This window comes from Aphelocoma coerulescens, chromosome 4A, assembly GCF_041296385.1.
Source record: "Aphelocoma coerulescens isolate FSJ_1873_10779 chromosome 4A, UR_Acoe_1.0, whole genome shotgun sequence".
Classification (NCBI taxonomy): domain Eukaryota; kingdom Metazoa; phylum Chordata; class Aves; order Passeriformes; family Corvidae; genus Aphelocoma; species Aphelocoma coerulescens.
In genome coordinates, this window is record NC_091018.1 from 15,540,177 (window position 1) to 15,562,788 (window position 22,612).

A 22,612-nucleotide genomic window follows, 5' to 3' on the forward strand; every position below is an offset into this window, starting at 1 on the left:
CACTCCTGATAAAAACGTGGGTTTATTTAAAGCTATCCAAGGTAGGAGAACACTTGTGAGGAAAAAATGCTTTAGATAAATCACTTTATTTTGTTGTTTGTTTTTAATACTTTTGCAAGTTTGGCTCAACAAAATCAACATCTTGAGTTTCTACTGCTTTCCTCTATCACGACCACTCCTTTATATCTTAAGATGAAGTTTGTGCAGATTACACACCACCTTCCATGCAGTTCTGGCAATAGAGGCTCCTTACAGGGATCCACTGTGCGCTGTAGTGAGCAGTCCTATGGTGCATGCCTTGAGAATGATGTCCCTTTAAGTTGTGCTCTGCTACCCCTTTGAACCAGCACCCTAATGCAGGACTGAGAAATCATTATATCCCATTGGAATCCCTGTCTGCAGAAGAGGCAGTGTGCATTGCCTATCAGTTACATTCACACCTCATCTAAATGAGTAGAAAAGAACAGAAAGATGGAGAAGGCCCAGAGCTTCCTCTCTTCCTTCAAGGCTTGCTTTTTTCCTTCTATACACCATTCTCCTTTGTGTTCTTGGCTACGCTGCATTATCATGAGCTCCTTGGGAAAAGACCTCTTCTCTCTATCTACAAAGAAATCATTAAAAAACAGTAATGTCTTGGCTTCACTATGTAGTTAGTTTCTCCTTGTATGTTCTTGCTCCCAGCAGTGTTAAGTCCATGTGTAGCTCTTATTCACAGGAAATCCTTTTAGTCTTACAATGAGGTCTTTGTAGCAAGTCTTTGGTGTTATTCTTCTGTATTTGCAAGGACTCTTGAATACCGAGCTGCCTGGGACACAGTATCTAGGGGAATAACTAATATAGGCTAAACGTAAACTAATTTTGGGGAACAAAAGCAGCCTTCAAGCTATATGCAAAGTTACTAAAGGCTGTTTTTTCAATGAGGGTGAGTGGAAGTGACAATTCTTTTGCACTAATGAGCCAGAGTAGCAGAGATTAGAGAAACCCTCTAAATTATTTGGCTGTTGAATAAAAATCCAATTTAAATCTAGTGGAAAGTAAGAGCTTTGGTTCAGCTGTAGAATCAGGGTGCATAGGCAAGGAAAATAAGCAGTCTTTTTAGATCCAGTCCCTAAACTAGTAACAGTTTATTATATAAAAGCCAAGCACAGATAATGAGAAAAAGAATATGTTAAGAGTAAAGAAAAAAAGAAATCCTTGGGAGACTAAGAGGTTTGCTCAATGTTATTAACTATTCTATACAAAACAGTAGCCTTTCTAGAGAAACTGATATGCCTTCCTTTCACACTCCCTTGGGTCAGGGCCTCGGAGGAGACAGCAGTTCACAGTAAGGCCAGCATGGCAGCATCTGATGACATTTCTGCTTATTGGTGTTGCTCAGCAGTGCCCATTAAAACATTCCAAGCACCTAAAAGATACTCTGTGAGGACTTGGAATAAAATCTGCTCTGCAAGGGAGTGAAAGCAGCAGAACAGCGATAGAAGAGCTAAGGAAAGGTTTAAAAGGTTTACAGTGTGGAAAACTTCAGTCAAGTATCCTCAACCCTTTTCATCTTGGAAAGTCCCACTTCTGCATCAGCCAGGGAAAAAATTTCATTTCTTGTTTTGTTCACAAGAAGAAACTGTAACTTGGCAGTGGTCCATTGCAAACAATAAACACCAACAGAACCTTGCCAGTTTCCATAGTGGTTATACAGCTTGGAGCCCATCCTTTCCTCTTTACTTTGCTGTCTCTGCAGGCTGCAAGGATTGTCTACTACAATGATGACCACGCATGTCTGCTCAGTGAAATGGAATCAAAAGCCACATGTATGAATAGATACTGACTTTTGGCCTTCTTGAAAACTATGACTCCCTAAATGACAACCTAGTCTTAAAAAATGAAAAAAATACAAGCTCTTTTCTTAACACAGCAAAGAAAAATAACACATGTGCAACCTTCCTAAAGAGTGCTGTAACTGTTCCTTTAGCAGAGCTAAAGCCAGCTGGCTTCCTGTGGATTTGTCATCTTAGGTAGACATAAACTGTAACTAAAACAATCTCATAGAGGAATGGGGCATTCACATGCTGCTTCTTTCTGGAAAATGTGTCATTGAAACCCAGAATCCGGGTCCTGTTTTAAGTGGGATAATCATCATGGTCTTCTTCACTATGTACTTTCATTAAACTTGTAACCATGGCTCAGGGAGATCGCTGATTTTCTATTCTGCTTCATTAAAATAATCAATAAAACCAGATAATAGAAGGGGGATAGAAGGGGAATTCTACTACATGGTCACATCACCTCATTTCTAAAACAAATAAGGCTTAAAAATCATAAACCCCAAACAAAGTAAGAGGGTGGAGTTAGCTCACACTACAACTGATGAAGCTTCAAAAGACAGCTGAGCTAATCTAATGCCCAGATGAGTCCACAACACCCTCTAGCTCATTATTAAATACAAATCTACAGAGCACATCTCTGTATTCAGCCCTCAGAAGATAGGTCTTTATGGTGACACTAAAATTCTCATTAGGCTACTGGGATTATCTCTTCCCCTTATCTTATTTGTTTGGCTCTACAAATGCTGAAGAAAAGACATGATGAATCAATGAATGATTCAGATTTTGCCTTCAGTCTTTATCATCAGGATTTTAACTACTTTTTGTCTCTGGAGTTTTTTGTCCTGCAGCAAATTTATTGTAGTGCCTCTGAGTGATTTTTTTTCTTTTCCTTCCCCTCCCTTCCCCCAATGCTCTATTGATTTTCTCATTTTTACAAATAAGCACAGCAATAAATAAAATTACAAAAGCTCAGGACAGAATCGTAGCTGAATAAATACACTCATCAAGAATAAAAAATTGTTGGCTAGACTGGGAAAATTACAGCTCCCTCACGTACATTCTTTATTATGAAGTGAAAATGCAATTAGTAAAGCAGAAGAATCTCAGAGTCAGGCTTTTATTTCCCATTTTGCTACTGATGCACTGTGGTCACAGGTGGCATATTTTAAAGTAATTGGGCAGTGTTGCCTAAGGTGGGGGTGAAATAAAGGTGTCCTAACTCCACTGGCACCACTGCTAGACAAGGAGGTCATTGCACCACCTTTCTGTCACCATCACAGCTGCTTGCAAGATCAGTGTAATAAACAGTCACCTCTCAGGCCAGCTGGGAGATGTCTAAATGGAATGCTGGCAAGCTGGTTTTTAACTTCTTGGATTGAAAAGTCCAGTTATACAGCACATCCAGGAACAATGGATCAATATCTTTCTGAATATTCTACAGACTTCGGGATACTAAATTCTTGTTCCAAAGTATTATGGAATTATTTTGTGGCCTTAGGCATATACAAGGTCGCAGAATTCTACTTAGGTGTGATGGAAGGGCTGCTTTGCAGAGTAAGAGAAGATCCAGCTCAATATTCTCTATTAGGTTTCTGTTTTCTACAGATAGGTTTATATTAGTACAAATAGTCTCCTAATGCTTGAAAAAAAGAATAAGGCACCAAATATACAATAAATTTTTCCTGAAAGAAACTGATTAGATAAGTTTCACAGTCAGTTAAGGTGCTGCACACTCTCACTAAGGTTTAGAAAGGTTTAAAGATTCATCCTTTTGGAAACAAACAAATAAACAAACAAACAAATAAACAACCCCCCTGTCACTTCACCAACTCTGAAAACTGGTTATGAGAAATATTTTCAAGCACAGTATCTAATACATCACCTGCTCTTTTTCTGCATGAAGAGTAAGAAAACTTGATTTGAAAAGCGCCGGTAGCCCCTTTCCCGGGATGTTCCCGGGACGTTCCCGGGTTCAGCACCTCGGCCAGCTCCGCGCACCGCCCGGGCGGCGGGGACGCCGCGCAATCCTCCCGTGCTCCGGGGCCAGCCCCGCTCCCGGCCAAGGCCGTGCCACCGCCACCAGCCCTGCCCTGCGAGGGCACAGGGCGAGCCCAAGGCCGTGCCACCGCCACCAGCCCTGCCCTGAAAGGGCCACGGGGCGAGCCCAAGGCCGTGCCACCGCCACCAGCCCTGCCCTGAAAGGGCCACGGGGCGAGCCCAAGGCCGTGCCACCGCCACCAGCCCTGCCCTGCAATGGCCACGGGGCGAGCCCAAGGCCGTGCCACCGCCGCCAGCCCTGCCCTGCGAGGGCCTCCCTGCGAGGGCCACGGGGCGAGCCCAAGCTGTGCCACCGCCACCAGCCCTGCCCGCACAAGCCTCCCTGCGAGGGCACGGGGCGAGGCCAAGGCCGTGCCACCGCCACCAGCCCTGCCCTGCAATGGCCACGGGGCGAGCCCAAGGCCGTGCCACCGCCACCAGCCCTGCCCGCACAATCCACCTTGCAAGGGCCACGGGGCGAGGCCAAGGCCGTGCCACCGCCGCCAGCCCTGCCCTGCAATGGCCACGGGGCGAGCCCAAGGCCGTGCCACCGCCACCAGCCCTGCCCTGCAAGGGCCTCCCTGCGAGGGCCACGGGGCGAGCCCAAGCTGTGCCACCGCCACCAGCCCTGCCCACACAAGCCTCCCTGCGAGGGCACGGGGCGAGGCCAAGGCCGTGCCACCGCCACCAGCCCTGCCCTGCCCGCACAATCCTCCCTGCGAGGGCCACGGGGCGAGCCCAAGCTGTGCCACCGCCACCAGCCCTGCCCACACAAGCCTCCCTGCGAGGGCACGGGGCGAGGCCAAGGCCGTGCCACCGCCACCAGCCCTGCCCTGCCCGCACAATCCTCCCTGCGAGGGCCACGGGGCGAGCCCAAGCTGTGCCACCGCCACCAGCCCTGCCCACACAAGCCTCCCTGCGAGGGCACGGGGCGAGGCCAAGGCCGTGCCACCGCCACCAGCCCTGCCCTGCCCGCACAATCCTCCCTGCGAGGGCCACAGGGCCAGCCCAAGGCCGTGCCACCGCCGCCAGCCCTGCCCTGCCCGGGCCACGGGGCGAGCCCAAGGCCGTGCCACCGCCACCAGCCCTGCCCTGCAATCCTCCCCTGCAAGGGCCACGGGGCGAGCCGGAGCAGAGGAGAAGGATGGGCAATAATTGGGCCGCGCTCCTGCGTGTTCAGTGGTTCAGGCGGTGTCTGCACAGAAGGGTTCAGCTGCGGCCTTGCTCAGAAAACGCATTTTTCATTCCTGTCATGAGACACGTTTGGAAAAATTAAAATACTGAGCAACACAGGGGAAAAATGAGCCACAAAGAGAAAGAAACATCAGGGAGGCAAAAATGAAGGGGAATATAAAATGAAAGTTAATACTTGAGCTCTTTTCCTGCTTGTCACTCTAACACAAGAGCCATAATACAGTTTGTGCCTTTTTTAGAGGAAGTAACAGTAGGATATAGTGACAAGCCACAAGACAGCTGGAGGCAAAGTACCCTAGTACCTCATTGCAAGATGGACTTGATGAAAAAAAATAAAATCTATGATCTCAGTGGAAAACAGGGCAAGCTGTGGTTGAGAAATTAACAGTGCTGGACAGCACAACAAGTAAATGAAAGCTCCATATGGATCAGGTTGACACTAAAATAGGCTGGAACAGAGTCTGGCAAGCTGACTAAACTAAGCAAAGCTCCCAAGAAAAATATTACAAAAAAATCTGAGGAAAAAAAATAGTAGAAGAATTAGTAAATTTGGAGAATACAGAGACTGTGGGGCATGAGGGTGGTTTGCATCCCTGGCATAAGAAAGAAGTACAGGAATTACATAAATGGAAGAAGAATTCATTTTGCATAAAGACTACCTAAAACCTAAATGTTGAAAGAACTCCAAAGGAGATTAATATTGCAGAAGTTGCTCATGCAAAGCTGTGTGGGATGATGACAGAAACAACACCGTAAGTGACCTCATCTAGCATCAAAGAAGCTGCCTCTGGCACAGGAAATAAAGCAATTGCCTCTGAACACAGGCCTCATTTGCTCCTGATAAATCTTAACGAGATGAACAAACCAGGGGAACTTAATGGTATCTTCAAATAAGGGTTCCTACCTCCATATCTACATTTCAGGAAAGTTAACAGACTTGATATTTACTACTATAAAAACATACTTGATTTAAGTGTGCTGCATGTGGCAGGAAAACATTACTATTGCTAGAGCAGTTACTTGTAGAGTCTAGAGAGCAAGTGTCACTTATTTTATAATCCAAGCATAGAGAAATTTTACTTCTTCACAGTCAGCCAATTGCAAAAAAAGAATTAAACATTACGTAACTAATTTCTAAATTCTGTATTTTAATTCAGTGCGGTCTTTAATTTGCTTGACAGATTTCTATCTTTGCAAAGATGGCCCAGTGTATGGCATAGAAAACTGCATCAAGAATTTCCAGGCCTCTGCCCCAAAAAATGACAAAAAGTTAAAAGCAAAGGAGGTCATTTGGAAGGTTAAAAAGAAAAAAAAAAAACCACAAAATTCTAGTAGTACAGAAGAAAGGCAGTCCTACCCAAATTTGATTAAAGCTTTCAGCAAAGACTATTCAGTACATATTCCACCTTCAAGGCAAAAATAAAGTTCTTCACTTCAATCAGCGATACAGGATAAGTTGAAATAAATTTCATTAATTGGATGAATTTGAAAAGGTCATTTCAAAATCACCACAAAGTGGATGGCACCACTTGGGCCTAATCCTGCCTTCATGGAAAGCAATGGTGTTCCTAAGCTGCCTCAGCCCTCAAAAAGAAAAAATTAGTGTAATTAAGGAGGGTCACAATATGTGTTGGCAGGTCAGAACAGACTATAGCCAGAGTTAAGTTTGAACCCTGGATTCCTTTCCTAGATGGAAAATACTAAATACTAAATTTTTCTCTTTTTTCCCCCCTTTCTTTTTATCTCTGAGTACAAAACTGTATTCAACACAGTAGTAGCTGAGAACTGATAAAACAGAGTCCCTTTCCATTAAAAAACCCTTTCAAATCTGTGAGAGTAAAACATGCTCAGTCATGTATGAGCAATAAACACTCTGCTTCTCTATACTACTTCAAGAATCTTTTCTGATTTACTTGCACATCTACCTGGGACAAACATGAGAAATCTTTCCAGCATACCCATTCCAGTAGTGCAAATGTACACAGAATAACAGCAAAATTCAGCCTTATCCTCCACATCAAGAAAAAAACATTCTGGGGAAGGTATTACACCTGCTCACAATGCTTGGTCCAATGTATACCAGTCTGAAACAGAAACCAGTAGCTCAGTTAACTTCCGTATAGACAGCTCTTCCTACTGCAGGGGACCTGAACTTTTGTTAATTATGATGAGTCTGCTTGCAAGAGGAATGCATGGACTGGGACATCCTCCCCTCCCCATCTTCTCTCCTGGACACCTGTAAATATAAAGACATCTCTTGTGTTCTGTACTTGCTATTGCCTTAAATGATCTATTTCTCTGGGAATGGATAGTTTCTTATTTTCCTCTGTAAGAAGCCATGTGGGATGTATTCCAGGCTAAATAGCAAATTTACTCCTAAGAACAGAAACAGCAGTTTTTCCTGGCAAGGCGACTCCTAATGTGAGGACAGGACTCTGAGCTAAGTCAGAGCTTGCCACCTCTGTGCCACTGCCTCTCTTGTAAACTTTGCTAAGTCCATTAACCTCACTGGATTCCCAGTTTCTCCTTTTTTTTTTGTGCAAAGCTTTCTTGCCTCTGCGGGACACTGGGAAGACAAATTCATTAATCTGCAAAATGCTGAGAGGTCTGTTTACCATTGGTTTCAGAGAAGAATCTCCATGAGAGTACATTCACTAGAATGGGAAGAGCATTGTTTGGTTTGGATTCCACTTAAAGAATCTGAATTAACAGCAGTGATGAAGGACAAACCCCTCCAGTGGAACAGAGGAAGCTGCAGGAGGGAAATACCTGCTGAACTGACCCAGAAAGAGTTAATTGTCTAATGGAAAAATCCCTACGGGTTTGAACTTAACGTGCAGTGACAATGAGGAAATCCATCTGGATGTAAAGCTGCAAGAAATATGAGGCATCAAGAAAGGCAGCATTCATGCTTTCTGTGAGTTAGGAGTTATTGTATCCAGCATTTGTCATGATACCTTAGATAACACATAATTGTTCTCCAAAGGGTTCTCCATAGAGCTTGCATAATGAAGCGGGTTTCAAAAATGCTTAGTGGGAAGAGAGAAGGGTGTCTCATGACAAACATAAATGTTCCTTGTATTTCAAAAGGAGCCAGTTTCCGTAATTGAAATAAATTCTTCACACTGGTAACAGGCATGTGAACAGACCAGATTGTATTTAAGTTCAGGAAGATAATCAGAGCTCCCATCCTGCCTTATTTTAACTCCGGGGTGCTGCTCCGAGATTTGCAGACAGCCATGTCCAGCAGGAGCTTAGCAGGGCCAGCCATAGCTCATTTATGGAAGAGCTGGGACTTAACAGCAGATGAGTCAAGAATCCAAAGTAAATTATTAAAACCAGTATGGAGTCAGGTCAAGAACAGCAAAAATGAGGAAGAAGTTCATTTTACTTGCAAACATGTTTTTGGCAGTTGATTTTGTATCTCTGTGGTTTTGGGAACAAAAAGGACTATTCCTTCTTTGCTTGCTTCCAGAATGCACCTGTTTGCAGGAAAGGGGATGGGAGCCATCAAATCATCAGCCAGACCCAGCAAAGCACATTTTTGTAAGACTGGAAAAAAAAGAGGATAAACGAGCACAACTCAGTGAGAGCAGAAAAATGCAAATGACATTGTAGGAAATGGAAAACACTCTATTTAATAGATATTCATGCCAAGGTGATGAACTGATTATGAGGCAAACTCGGGAGACAGTTCAGCTGGACACACTGGAGGACTCTGGCAAGTCATTTAGTCAGCATTGTCCTCACCTGTCTAAGGGAAATAATTTTCTAGTGTTTCAAAGACACAGTGAACTACCTGACTTATATGTTGATAGTTGACATGCTGTGAAACTCTATAATGTGCTTATTACCTTAACCTTTAATCAGGTATTTTATTAAACGCGTTTTTAAATAGTGTATTTTAGAGGGGAAAATTAACAAGTAAATAAAGTAGAAAATCAAAGTCAAAATCAGAACAAGCAACACACACTGGTTATTCCTTGAGGCTGCTCATGTTTTAAACACCCCCTCTCAGGGCTGCTCAGTACTTTCCGCTGAACACGGCAGCGTCCACTGGTGATTGACACTCAGCCATTACACAGTGCAGTTTTGTCAGCAGGAACTCAAGGAAAAAGTGAAGCTGAACACCTTTGGATAAGTGTGCACTCCTGAAAATGGCCATAATTTACTCAAGCCTCTTCCATTGATGCTGATAGGAGTAACATTTTAAGATAAGCCTGTAGAAAAAAACTGTAATTTTCTGGTTTCATAAAAAATCCTTGTTTCTTTCCCTACTGCTTTTGTGGGAAGAGGAAGCCCCAGGCATCTGACTGCAAGCTCTCAGTCACCCAGTGACTCTGACCTACAGAGCATAATACAGAGCAATCACACCTCCATGGGGTAGCTATTCAGAGACATTCAAGCCTATACAGGTGAACTGGGTTCCTTGCATTTTTGGGTTGGATTTTTTTTTTTTTTCCTCCCCTGTCTTTTCATCTCTGAATTCCTCAGTCTGGGCAGATTTTCTTTTCTCTTGTTCTTTATTTTATTTCATTTTTATTATTTCACCTCCTCTTTGCCTTTGCCCCCCCTCAAAAGAACATCAATCACCGCTACCAGTTTGAGCTGGGAAAGGAAGGCTACTTCAAGGTTACTGTGTAAAAAGCCCTAATGCTTTTCAGTGAAAGGGAAGGGAAAAGAGGCCGTAAGTGGCTTCCTGTTTCTATTCATTGTTTAGGGAAACTCCTTAGGAAGGAAGGAGAAAGTATGCATGTGGGGAACGCTGTATGGCCAGAGGAAGGGGGAAGGGCCATACACAAAAGGGCAGTCCTTAAAGATAATATCCCTCAAAGAGGAAAAACTGATTGGCATGCAAAGAGATGAGTGTGAGTTGGAGAGAGATGAAGGAAACAGATGCAATTCCCCAGAGACAAGCAGCTCCCTTGAGGCCAATTGCCCGTGAAAGGGGCTGGCCATCGTTTACAAGGACAGATATTACAGAAGGGAAGTGAGGAAACTGCTACAGTAAATCCAGCATGTGTTCCTTCCTGGATTTTCTCCATGCTGCCAGAGGAGCAGGCTGCATGGAGCAGCTGTGCTTCTGCTCAGACCTGACACGATCTCTCAAGATAACCAATGCTTCTGCTCACACTGTTCAGGTGTGAGGAAAAGGAGCACGGACATAGAGGAAAAGGAGCACGGACCATGGCAGAAACCTCCTAACTGCCTTCCCCTTCCTTCTCTGCTTTCCTCCCAGTTGCATGTTAGTGACCTGCAAAGGAGATGCTGACCCCAAAGGGGTACAGGCAGCAGAGGAGCTGACTGCCTTCAGCCACAGGCACATCCCTGAGCAGGGGATGGACATCCCAGTCCACTGCCCCATCCCCAAAACTGTTTCTGTTATCCAGCCCCCTGAACAGCAATTTCTGCCACCACCCTTGGGTTTACATGCACTATTTCTAGTCCATATTTAAAATAAAACGATGCTGAACACACTTCAGTGTTGTTTTACAAGTCAGGAAGTGTCACATTCAGCCTTAACTGAGGGCTGGATTAAGATGCGCATACACAAGGATAAAGCCAAGTTACTACACACTATTTCTTGTTAGCAGAATATTGTGTAACGCTGTTTCCCTAGGTTTAGGGTTTTATGTTTTCTTTGACTATGTGGGCACAGGAGAGGCAAGAGAAGTGTCATATTTTTTATTTTTATATTGTTTACCAACTACAGACTTGCAATAGAGCTGTTATATATCATCTTTCAAAACACATTTTGAGTACTGTGGCTGTTGAAATATTAGTTTTCAATACCTATTCAACTACAGTCACTTACAATGACACTATTGTTCTAGGTACCTTACTAGTACAGAATAAAAGGCAATCTCTATCTCCAAGAATTTATATTCTACCGATTACACATAACATTTAGGCAAATCTTTTCAAATAGATATTCTTATTTTATTGCTGGAGAATTTAGATATAAGTATTTTTTCCTCAAATGAAATTCTCATACAGGAATTCCTAACAGTGCTGTTAAGAGGAAACTGTTAAAAGAATACACTTATTTTTTTAATGTGAATATTCATGCACAGCTGTAGAAAATAGAGATTGTTTATGTCACAGAGAGAAACAATGCAAGTGATTAATAATGTGGACATTACTGAACTTTCATTTCCTCTTGAGTGCTGTGATGCTTGCCTTCTGATTCCAAAGTATTCCTACATTATGCTGCAGCAATAAGCCTCTCATCTTTAATTATCAATTCCCTCACAAAACCAGAGAGGTAAAACGTATCCGAGTCAAACAATGCCCGCCAACTGCCCTATTGCACTGTATTTCAGGGAGTCTGTGGAGAGATTGCAACACAACAAGAGAGCTAAAAAAAGCCAACCCTGGAACCTGAGATAAGGAAGCACTGAGAAAAACAGCAACCACAAGTTCTCATGGGATGAGGCTTGGCTGACGCTGGAGCAAGAAATACATGAAAGAAACAAGTGAACCGCACCCATGAAGTGACAGCTTCTGTTCAGTGATAAAGACCCAGATAGGCTCTTGCAAGCTGGGTCTCTGCCTTGGCTATTTATATCATTCAAATAGGAAAACCAAGTAATATATATAAACAAGAATTCTGGAGTCAAATGGTTGGTGATTAACTGTTTAATCCTCTGTTATAGATTTTTTAAAAATGGCATACCAAGCACATTCTGTAAAAAAAAAAACTATGATGAAACCATTTTCTGTCTAAAGGCTAATAAGCACAGTAGTGCAAGATTATGGACACAGTTCAGATATATAAAATTTTTAGTGTATCTGTGCCTCAGCAGTACTTTTGGCAGTAAGACAAAAAGGTCTTGCCACCTCAAGTTTGTATCAATTTAACACAGACAAAAACCTAAGCACTGTACATCCTTGGTATACAGTAATAAAGTAAAAAATGATGGCAGGGATAAATGTTGAATTGTGATTCAACCTGAAACCAAAGCCAGCTTAGTTCCCTTAACTTTTGTGTTCTCTTTCCATTATAACTGTGCTCTTTTAGAACTTCTCTTCATTACCCCCTTTAAATCAAGCCACTTCCCAAGTGGGCTTCCTAGAAACCTGCAAAAATAAGTGAATAACACAGTTCAACACATCTCTAATCTATGCTGTTCCTCAAACTGGTGCACTGGGGTTCTATAGACAACCAAAGCACAAATCAAACTCTTATTTGGGATTGATTTCCCTTACCATTTCAACATCACCAAGTCTGTGAATAAAAGGTGCTGACCTCACTTTATCCCACCAAGTCTTGCAAACACAGCTGTGCAGGGCTCCTCATCAGGCCATACACACCTCCCATGGCTTTAAGGACTAAATGATTCCAGGTAAATGAAGTTGTGTTATCAGTAAGTTTTTATGCCTAGAAAGATTCCACATGGGCCTATTGATGTCTGGTGGAGTTGAAAGCAAGCTGAACTTTGTTGGAGAGTTCTTAAAAGGCTGTGATGAAAGGAGCTGACTTGGATTAGACATTTGGAAGGATGGGTCATGCTTCTTTGTTCCTACACTAATGACTGTACACAGGACACACCTACTCTTTCATCTCTCCAGAGACAGGTGTTGACACTGCATTCGGCTCTGCTCTTACACGCTTTCTTCTGCTGAACCACCTGACCAGCCACATATGAACCTCTCAGTCATGCCCTGATTTCTGTTTTGAACATGTAAGAGGCTTATGTGAAAAGACTGAACTGCACTTGAGCTTCACGGGCTTGCTCTGCCCTGTGCAGGGAGCAGGTGGGTTAAGTAGAGCCCTGCACTTCCATACCCATGATTCATGGGAGAGAGCAGGAGAGCTCATCCCCATCTGGCACAAGACGTCCATCCATGCAACCACAAGAAAAGTGCACAAGAAGTGAGGTTCAGTCTTAAGAGAGTGGGAACCTAACAAAAAAAAAAAAAAATCCAACAAAAATAAATCCAGATCTGTTTAGATCCAGTTCCAGGCACACAAGCATACTTTCTGTACATCACAAGCAGATCTTTCTCTGGATATGGCTAGGTATGCTGCTGCTCCTGCCTCCAGAAAAACTCCACTCAGGAGTTAGAGATTTTGGAGATCTGCCTTTAACAGCTGCATATGTTTGCTGGATAACGCAGTAAAATTAGAGCATTGACTGTCTTATAGGGTGAAACAACAAAACAAGACAAACAAGACAGGATTTGAAGACAGGCCCTTACAGCACAAAAAATACCCCCCAAAAATCCAAAACCCCCAAGGCCAAAAAACCCAAAAAACTAGTGTAACTAGAAGGCATGGTCCAAAAAATGATGAAAACTGCAAGATGAACAGAATTGCAATGATGACATGATTTAGCATGTAGATTAATGCCTTCTAAACAGGATAGGATTGAAAGTCAATAATTCAGTTTATTGATTTTGGCAATGATTCTCATTTCTTACATCTTTCAGCCGTATGAGTGAAATACTCTGTAGGATGCTACTGATGAAAAACAGACTTCATGTTTGTAACTTGAAAACTATTAAAAACAATGTAAACAAATTGAAATGAAGGCAACAACAATGTCCTACACACTGTTCATCAAGGAAAGTTTCAAGCTCAGAAACTAAGGAAAACCATGAACCACAAATACTATTTACAGCAGATCTGCTTTTGAACCAGGTAAGGCAAAGACAGAAATGTTACCTCCAGTCACACCTTTAAAATTCAAACTGTAAAGAACACTATCACTTCTTCCTTCACTTTATACTATATACAAGTTTTTCAAATGTTTGCTCTTTAAAGACCAAATTGGCAAAAATAAGCAACTTTTACAAATACACATGATGTATGCTTAAAAATTAAGAAGTTTAATTCTTCAAGATGTATTATATGGATGGCTCAACCATGGTATTTTCTTCATGCAATGTCTGATATTAATTCTAATCTCAGACTGCTCTCTACTGGTAATAAATTATGTTAAAACTCATTAAATATCTGCAATTCCAGAGACATATAAAGAACTGCAGTTGGCACATATTCTGTCTTTGAATTGATGCAGGAATGGGGGGGCTTGAGAAGGCAACATGAATCTGAAATAAAGAGTAAAATGCAAATGTTTAAGCCAAAAGCTTTTTATTGACCCATCATGCCCTTAATCCTGCTCCCACTGAACTTGGGACACAAACACAGAGCTGTCCCAGACTATTGAGTAGGGGCTTGGCCTTTTGAATGGAGATGATTCTTTCTGCACTCATGCAGGATGGGACTTGCAAGAGGCAAAGCATGCAGGCTGCAAGTGGAGAACAGGGACAATTCAGTCCTTGTGCTACTTCAGCTTTTCTTGAGTGTCAAAATGTCTTTATGATAGCTTTGCTACAACTACTGGGTGCAAAGTAATTAATTGTTTTCTTCTCATAATTTCATACCTTAACAAGTTGTCCCATAACACTGGGAGGCACCAGTCTAAACGTGCAACAGAGGCCAGGTACCCCATACTGCAGCACTGCCATTTCCCTATGCCATACGTATCATGCTTGATAATAACAGTAAAATACACATTCTGATCTTGCTTCTTTAAGGTAGTGAAACTCCTCTTAAGACCTCTGTGAGGTGCACATGCACTGAACCTCAGGGAGAGAAAACTGGACACTGTGGTTTGTTTTTCTTTACAAGTAGTCAGACTTCAGGCTGTGCTGAGGTCCCAGCTTTGAACCTCACTAGTTCCTGAGGCAAGAGCTCTTGACACACACCAGGCACAAATGCCAGCTGCTCTGGTTCTCATTTTCTCAGACCAGCCTCCCAGAAAAAACCCAAACTCACAAACCAAAAACAAACCCCAATTACTATTGTGGGACAAGTTGAAGTCCTTTCCCTTTGTCTCTACTTCCCACTTACTCTTCAGAGTTTTACCATATCACCCTGCCCCTCTTTCAAACACCTTTTTCTTTCCTAGCACAGATTTACATGGGAAGAGAAAGAAGTTAATGCCAGGGATTAGTCACCCTGTTCAGTGCAGCATGTGAGAGCATTGGCCCAGATACCTCTGTTGTTCCTCTTTGTGTCCTGTGCCACCTGTTGCTTATTTTCTTTTCCACATGTTCTTCAATAACTTCCCAGACTTAACTCTGCTCTTGATAGAGTCATAATTTACCTTCAGTATTGTGGTTCCACCCATCTCCCCCAGCCCCATTTTTTTTTGCTAGGATGGTTCATTAACCAGTTTTTAACATTGGTACGTGCAATATATTTTGTTTTGTTCATCCTTAAAGCCTGAATCTATTGTAGTCATTAAGAGGAACTGAAATCTAGGATTGGAAACAAAATTTAAAAAACTAAAAAAAGAAAAGCAAATATAGCAGGTCAAAAAATAGAGTTCTACACAATCTGGGGCATAATGGAAGTAATGATCTGTTGCCAGCTTCTGTGTCAAATTATTCAAGTGTGATAATTGTTTGCAAACATAAGGAACGCATGAAGAAAACTCTTGTAGAATTGCAGAGTTCAAAAGTATCTCTCATATCAGGATCTTGCTTCCATTGAATTGAATTGGATTCAATTCATTTCATAGTCTAGCAAGAATGTTAATGAACAAAATCTGAGTTGTTCCATGACTTTAGAATAATTTAGACAGTGTCTGGGACCTTCTAAATCTGTGAAAGCTTCCCTCCAAACACCACAGCATTGCATGTAACAACCCTTTCCAGCAATACTGTTAGAAGGATGATACCAAAGGAGCCCCCTACAGCTGGCAATCTCCAGAGCTGTGCTGCAGGACCCCTTGGGCCATGGACCATGACCCCACAGTGGGACTCTTGTCTGTGTTCAGAGGCCCAGAGTCAAGGCAAGGTCTTACTACAGACCTGAAATGAGCTTCCTGAAAGGGAAATCATGAAATTATAGAAAAGTTTGCATTGGAAGGGACCTTAAAGATCACCTTGTTCTAACCCTCTTGCTGTGCACACCTTCTGCTATCCCAGAGCTCAGAGCTCCATGCAGCCTGGCCTTGAACACTACCAGGGATGGGGCAGCCACAGCTTCTCTGGGCAACCTGTGCCACCCTCACAAAAAGTACTTTTTTCTTAATATCTAATCTAAACCTACTCTCTGTTCAGTTTGAAGCTGTTCCCCCTTGTCCTGTTGCTTCATGCTTTGTAAATAGTCCCTTTCCATCTTGTAGTCTCCCTTCAGGTACTGGGAGGCCACAATTTATGTTTCTGGCCACTGAGTTTTAGAGGATGGATATACAGCAGCTATCACCCTGCCAAAGCAGCTTGTCCCAAAGCCCTTCCTCTAGTGTCAATGTGGGAAATTGATGGTTATTTCAAATTTCATAGACAATGCAACATTATTTACTGAGCTGCTCAGGAAACATGGCAGTGTAGAACATTCATCTCAGCACAGAGTCACACAGCAACCTATCACAATTCCAATGAAAAAGAATGCACTGATGAAAAGAGTTAAAAACAAAATAAACCCTCAAAATAAAACCAAACTAAAAAAACCCCAAAGCCAAAAAAAAAAAAAAATCCCCACAAAAAATAAAAGGAAGTAAAAGATGAAACCCAAAAAACCTCTAAGCAAACTCCAACTTCCCCCACCCCCCAAACAGGCATTGTTCCAACCATCAGCCAAACAACTCAGGTTGGAGAATTTACTGCCCAATTATTACGTGACCAGTTATTGGATAGAGTTGACAAATATTTCCTCCGCTTTCCTTTGCTTCAGAGTTGGCACTGCTCTTCTGCCTTTTGGAAGAACTGGAGCTCTTGCCAGACTGCTTGGCACTGCTCTAATTGACAATTTTAGGGCAGTAAATTAGAAGGGTTTTTCATGTTGTTTTACTTCTAATTTTAATCAGACATAGAACCACTTGGCACACCAAGCTGCACACTCTTCCGTGCAAGTTCACAGTGCCTCCATAAAAATACCCTCATTGAAATGTAACTTAACTTTAAAAGAGTCACACAAAAGCAATGTGCTGACTAAATGCGCTAGTACGGTGCATTGAGAGACTGTGAATTCCAATTTCAGCCATGCCAGTCATTTGGCATTAAAATATGCACCAGCTGTGAGTGTTTGGATCTCGATAAGTCAGAGTGTGCTGGAAAGCTGACAAGATACTGCTGTGAAAATGTTTCCAGCCCCTAATCTCGGCTGTCTCCTCTTTTTCATATTTTGCTACCCGTGTTGGTGTATAATATAGGGAGAAAAAAAAAGCAAAATCCAAGGAAGATGTGCATGGGGTGACACCAATATTTATAGAATTTGTAAGATAGTGCTGCCACTCACACAACTCTGGACTCCTCTTTGATGAGTGGTCTCTGGTCAGCCTTTCTAAATTGCTAATTTATTTTCCTTATGTGAGAAAGAGCCCTGCATTAGGAAACTGGGATATGTAACATTGCTGGGACAGGGAGGAATAGTGGGACTGAAATCCACAGAGAGCCTTTCAAATTGGGACACTAGCTGCTGTCAAAGGAGCTGAAAAATGAGTCTCGACAAGGAGGTATTTTTGGACTGATTTATCAGTAGAGCATATCATTCTGTAAACTCCTTTTTGAGCAAATATTTCTTTCACTTCTCTCTATTATTTATTCATATCCACATTAAATCTCATACACAAGCCACCAGATTCTAACCTGCTGAGGAGGGCAAAGCAGTATGCTTCCCATCTGTTCTACTCAGCCTACAAGATGCTCTGGATCTTATCCTGCCTTTCTAGAAGGAAAATCTTCCCCCTTTCTTGCAATCATCTTCCCAGCCACAAAACAGGGGTAAGTAAGGGTGAGGAAGGCTGTAAATTCACTTCAGAGTCTGAACTTTCTGTAGCAGAAAGCTGAAAAAGGACAGCCTGAAGGCAACAATCCATTGCTGGGTTTCAGCAGTCGCAGCTGCTCTGAGGCGGAGCTCGGCGCTCTGGAGCTGTCACCACACCATCCTCCTCCTCCTCACTTCCCTGCTGGCTTCAATGGATAAAAGAGAGGACAACACACAGAACTGGGCAGCTGGCAGAGAGCAGGAACCCCTCAGCCTGCACCCCGACCTCCCTCCCCTGCTGCTTTGCAGGTGTCAGGTGTGAAGGAAAGGTGAGGGCTGGTGAGGAGAAGGGCTGGGACAGCCCTGCCCGGACCAGGGACATTCCTGCTCCAGCCACAGGGGAGGAACAACCTGCAGAAGGGCAGGGGGCTGGCACAGGAGCTACAGGGCTTCTCTGTGCCTATGTAACACACATTTTTTACTATCTAGATCAAATTCTCAAAAGCTATCAGGATTCTAGCTTTAGCTCAAGGATGTTTTAGCAATGTAAAGTCCTCATAAACCCTCTAGCCTGGGGAGAGTTTCATCCATTAAAGCAAGACAGAGGAGTATCAGAATCACACATTTATCCAAAGGTGCAACTACAGTCCCCCTGCAGAGCCATCCCCTGGTACTGCCATGAACGCAGCTTCAGCTGGGAACACCCCCAGCCCTACACACACATGGTATTTAATATCAATTAATGTTTTATCAAAATCGTGAGTAAGTAGAAGGAAGATACTAATTACAGAACCTGGTATTAAAGAGAAACTGCTGCAGTAGATCCTTTTTCCCCAAATGAGGTCTTCAGGGGAATAATATAATTAAGGTACATGCAAAAAAGCCTGTGAGCTAGCCAAAGCAGTGTTTTATAATCAAAATACCATTCCACAAATGCAAAGGTCACCTTACCTAAAACTGAGCAAAACTGAAAAGAAATAATTTGATAAATCAAATAAAGTAGTGTTTTGTTTTTTTTAACTCCTTCTCAAAGAAATAAAAAAAAAAAATAACATACATGTCTTACAGCCAATGTCTGAAAGTAAAAAAGCAATCAGGTGCAATAGTTAAATCCAAAGGAGTTTCCCATTTCAAGTCAAGCTCACTGCAGGGAAAACAGAGCAAACTAATTATGATGTAAATCCACAATGAATGATGCAGAAATAGTATGCAGTGTAAACAATAATTTTGAAACTCCCAGTTTATATCAGCACTGATCTGTTTTATACACTCCAGAAGTGTAACTCAGAAAAGATATTTTTGCACTAATGAGAGACTTCTACTTTTTAATCAAAGAATAAATTAAAGCATTTTCAAAAGCATGCCAGCCTCATTAATTAGTTCCATTAAAATGTAAAAGATGAGTACATACATGTGCCTCACTTTGTGCTTGCATCTCTTTACCTTAAATATCCTATCATGTGTTATTACAAGCTTGGCTGGAAATAATATCTATTATTAATATTCCTTGATACCTCTCATTAGAAGATCCTGCATTCAATTGTTTACAATTTATCTCAATTATAGCTATTTGGGCTGAAGTTTTCACAGTGGGCATTTTAGAGAATTTCAGCCAAAGCACTGCATTTTCCAAGGATGAAATAAGGGGAAATAAACAATTTAACCTGTAAAAAATCTAGCAATTTCTTCTTCAACATAAAAAAAAAATTCCAAATGAAGCCACTTCAGCAAACACATTTTGGATAAGGTTTGGAATCTAAGAGAAGGCTGCTTTGTGCTGTCCCTATGAAAATCCACTGGCTTTTAGGAAGTTGTAATCCGCTCTGCTTTTCACAAACCAGTTTATTCATCAAAGGATAGTGAAGTCTTTCAGCTTCATTCCTTGATTGCACCAATCTAAAAGTGAGAAAGAACCAGGATGGGGACTCTGCTGAGTGTCCACCCAGATCTAGTGACTTCCCCTATGGGCTCCTGCATCCACCAGGTTAAAAGCTCCATTTGCTCGTGACAAAGCTCCTATCTCCCCCAATATGTACCCATGCAGAAGGTGATAAACACCATCTGGGCAGCTTCCCTTAGCTGGAGTGTGGGAGATCTCTGTGGATTTAGGCATTTCAGCACTTTTAAGCACCTTGCACCTCCAGCAGGTATTAGGACAATGCCTCAGGAGAGAATTGCTTTATATTCAATTCTCTTTCAAAAGCTGGAAAATCACCCAAATCAAATACCCACACACCATTTTCAGAAATGTTTTTGGATGGCCACACTTATCACTCAAGAGTGAGGAAATGCTAAATAAAAAGCTTCTTTCTGCAACTGTAAGTCATTCCTCTTTTTGCAAGAATTATCCTTGTCTTTCTATTTTCCCCACAGGGCCAATTTCATCCAGTGCACAGCAGGAATCACGTTCACTAAATGAGCAACGATTCAATAATTTCTCCTTCCGTCACTGTTCATTACTGGTCTAGACCCTTACTTTTTGCATACTATTTAGTCCAAGTTCTAAAGCAGCATTGTTTCTGTATTTGCCAGTGCAGTGTCAGACCATTTCCAATACACCAATTGACTTATTTTCCCAATTTCCCTGCAAGATAAGGGGGTTTATTTTCTCATCTAGACATGGAAAATGGAGTCCTTTTGTGTGTGGCATAAGCTGAAGGTGGAGTTTCAAAGTAAAAGCCAAGTGAGTACAGGGGAAAAAAAGCCTGTTTTACTCCTGAGAATGCTCACAAATTGGAGAATTGGATCCATGTCTAACAACTGACTGAACCTGCAAAGATGCAAGCCCATTACTGCAGACACAAGATGCCAAGAGCCTGCTTTGCAAAGCTCTGCCAAACTGTAAGGACACTGCTCACTGGCAGCAGGGGAATGTACTGATGCTCCTAAGGGGCAGAATACAGAAAATTGCACAAGGTCTACTACAGCCTGAGAGACAGCATTCGCCAGCAAACAGCCCTTTGCACCCAAAGCCCTCAGCTGAGCTTCCAAACAAAGGGCACCAGGGTGGTTTGGTCAATGCTCAGTAGCCTGGCCTAGTTGTAGGTGCATGTTCCAATTAAGGTCACTTTTGAAGGCAGCCCTGGATGCTTAGAACAAGCCCTGCTGCAGCTCCAGAGCCCCCTGGAGCAGCTGTGGCTTTCACGAGAGGCAATTCCATTAAACAGCTGTGAACAGAACAAGAATTTACTCTGCTGTGACTTTATTTTCTGTGATTTTATCTACTTATCTTTACTGAATAAAGCAATTTGGGTCTGATTTTATTGTCTCATCGGTCAGATTAACAGGTGTCCCAGTCGAAAGAGTTATAAATAGATGCATGTTTCCTCTAAAACTGAAGGAATGACTTTTTGGTTCTGTACCAAACAAAGGGACTCTTTAGAGAGGAAGAATCAGCAAATACATGTTTGTTTAACACAGTATTAGCACTAGACATTAACATATAAGAGTGGCAAACCCAGCCCACTGTTATTGTAAATGTAGAAAGCACGTGAAAATGGAATTTCTCTGAGTGAGTGTACCAAACAGCCTCCTTGTGATACTAAGCCCTATTCTGTGTGAGCTGACAGTACTGCCACATTCACTGCATGCTGACAGCTGAGTTAAGAAGTGTAACAGTATGATACAGAGGTGTCAAGATTGCTGAAATTAATACTGGGATGTGCAGTGTTCAGCTTGTTGACTCAGCTAACTTAGGTGTGGTGGAGAAGCAGTATCATATGACAGTACAGGCACTGCAATTTAGCATAAAGTAAAGCTATTTCTTTTTGGAAAGATTTCTGATGCTTTCTTAGAAAATGTATATTTTATACTAGACTTTTAGCTGAAGATATCAGTTTCCTGCATAGGCATATGTCTGTTATTACAAATGGGGAAAACGTAGCAGAGATGGAGCAACTCAGAAGGAGAGCAGCCAAGTGCATGATTTAGGATTCTGAATTACAGTGCTCTATCCCCTTTTCCCCCACTCTAACCAAGAGACTCCAATCCTTGGAAGACAAAGGTTTTTTACTCTTGCAATAAGCAGTATTCTTTCAGATCCCACTTGTGCCACTGAGCTGTACAACGACATCACTCAGAACCAGGCTGTAAGGCTGGGGAGAGGTTCCAGACCCCCCTTTATCACATGTCTGCTGCCTGTTCAAGGCAGAGGCTGCTCAACACAAACAATTGAGGACATGGTTTCTAGTTGAGCAGTTCCAACACCATCCAGCAAACAGCGGCTCTCTGCCACACGCTGTCAAATCCCTTGCAATGGGGATTGCAACAACCCCTTACATACCCTGTTCATCTCTCCTCAAGTATCAAAGTCCTTTCACCCTTAATCTTTATAGGGTATTTTCTCTCTTTCCTTTTTATAATTTAACTTAGTCTGATGTGGGAGACTACTGGAGTATCTTGAAGTCAGTAAACACACCTGAGTAATAAATCTGTTGCTCTGAACCACATGGCAAAGACAAAGCTGTCTTCTACTGAAATTGTTCCAATATAGGAGAATCAAAATTCAGATCTAGAATTTCATATTATTCTTTTTGAGAAGAGAGGGACATTTCTTGTTTTACCCAGAGAGCTGCTATATGCTTTGCATCTGCTTCACTTTGGGGACCTTGAAATCAGCCCAAATCTTGGGAGGTTACCAGAAAGCTCAGACATCATGACAATGAGCACACTGAGACACTGACATGGATACCACGACTTCCTGTGTAAACAGTGGTCCCTCACATCCAAGAACACTAAATTCTTACTGACTCAGCCTTGTAGTAGGCTATATTTTAGCAACACTACCACTAATCCTGACCCCACTGCAATGAACTCTGGTATTTCCTCACTGGATTGTGAG

General features: G+C 42.4%; 1 protein-coding gene across 3 annotated transcripts in view; it reads right to left on the reverse strand.

Annotated features, from left to right (window-relative positions):
• Positions 1–22,612, reverse strand: part of AFF2 (ALF transcription elongation factor 2) — a 446,304-nt gene that overhangs the window by 420,836 nt on the left and 2,856 nt on the right. The window lies entirely within an intron of this gene.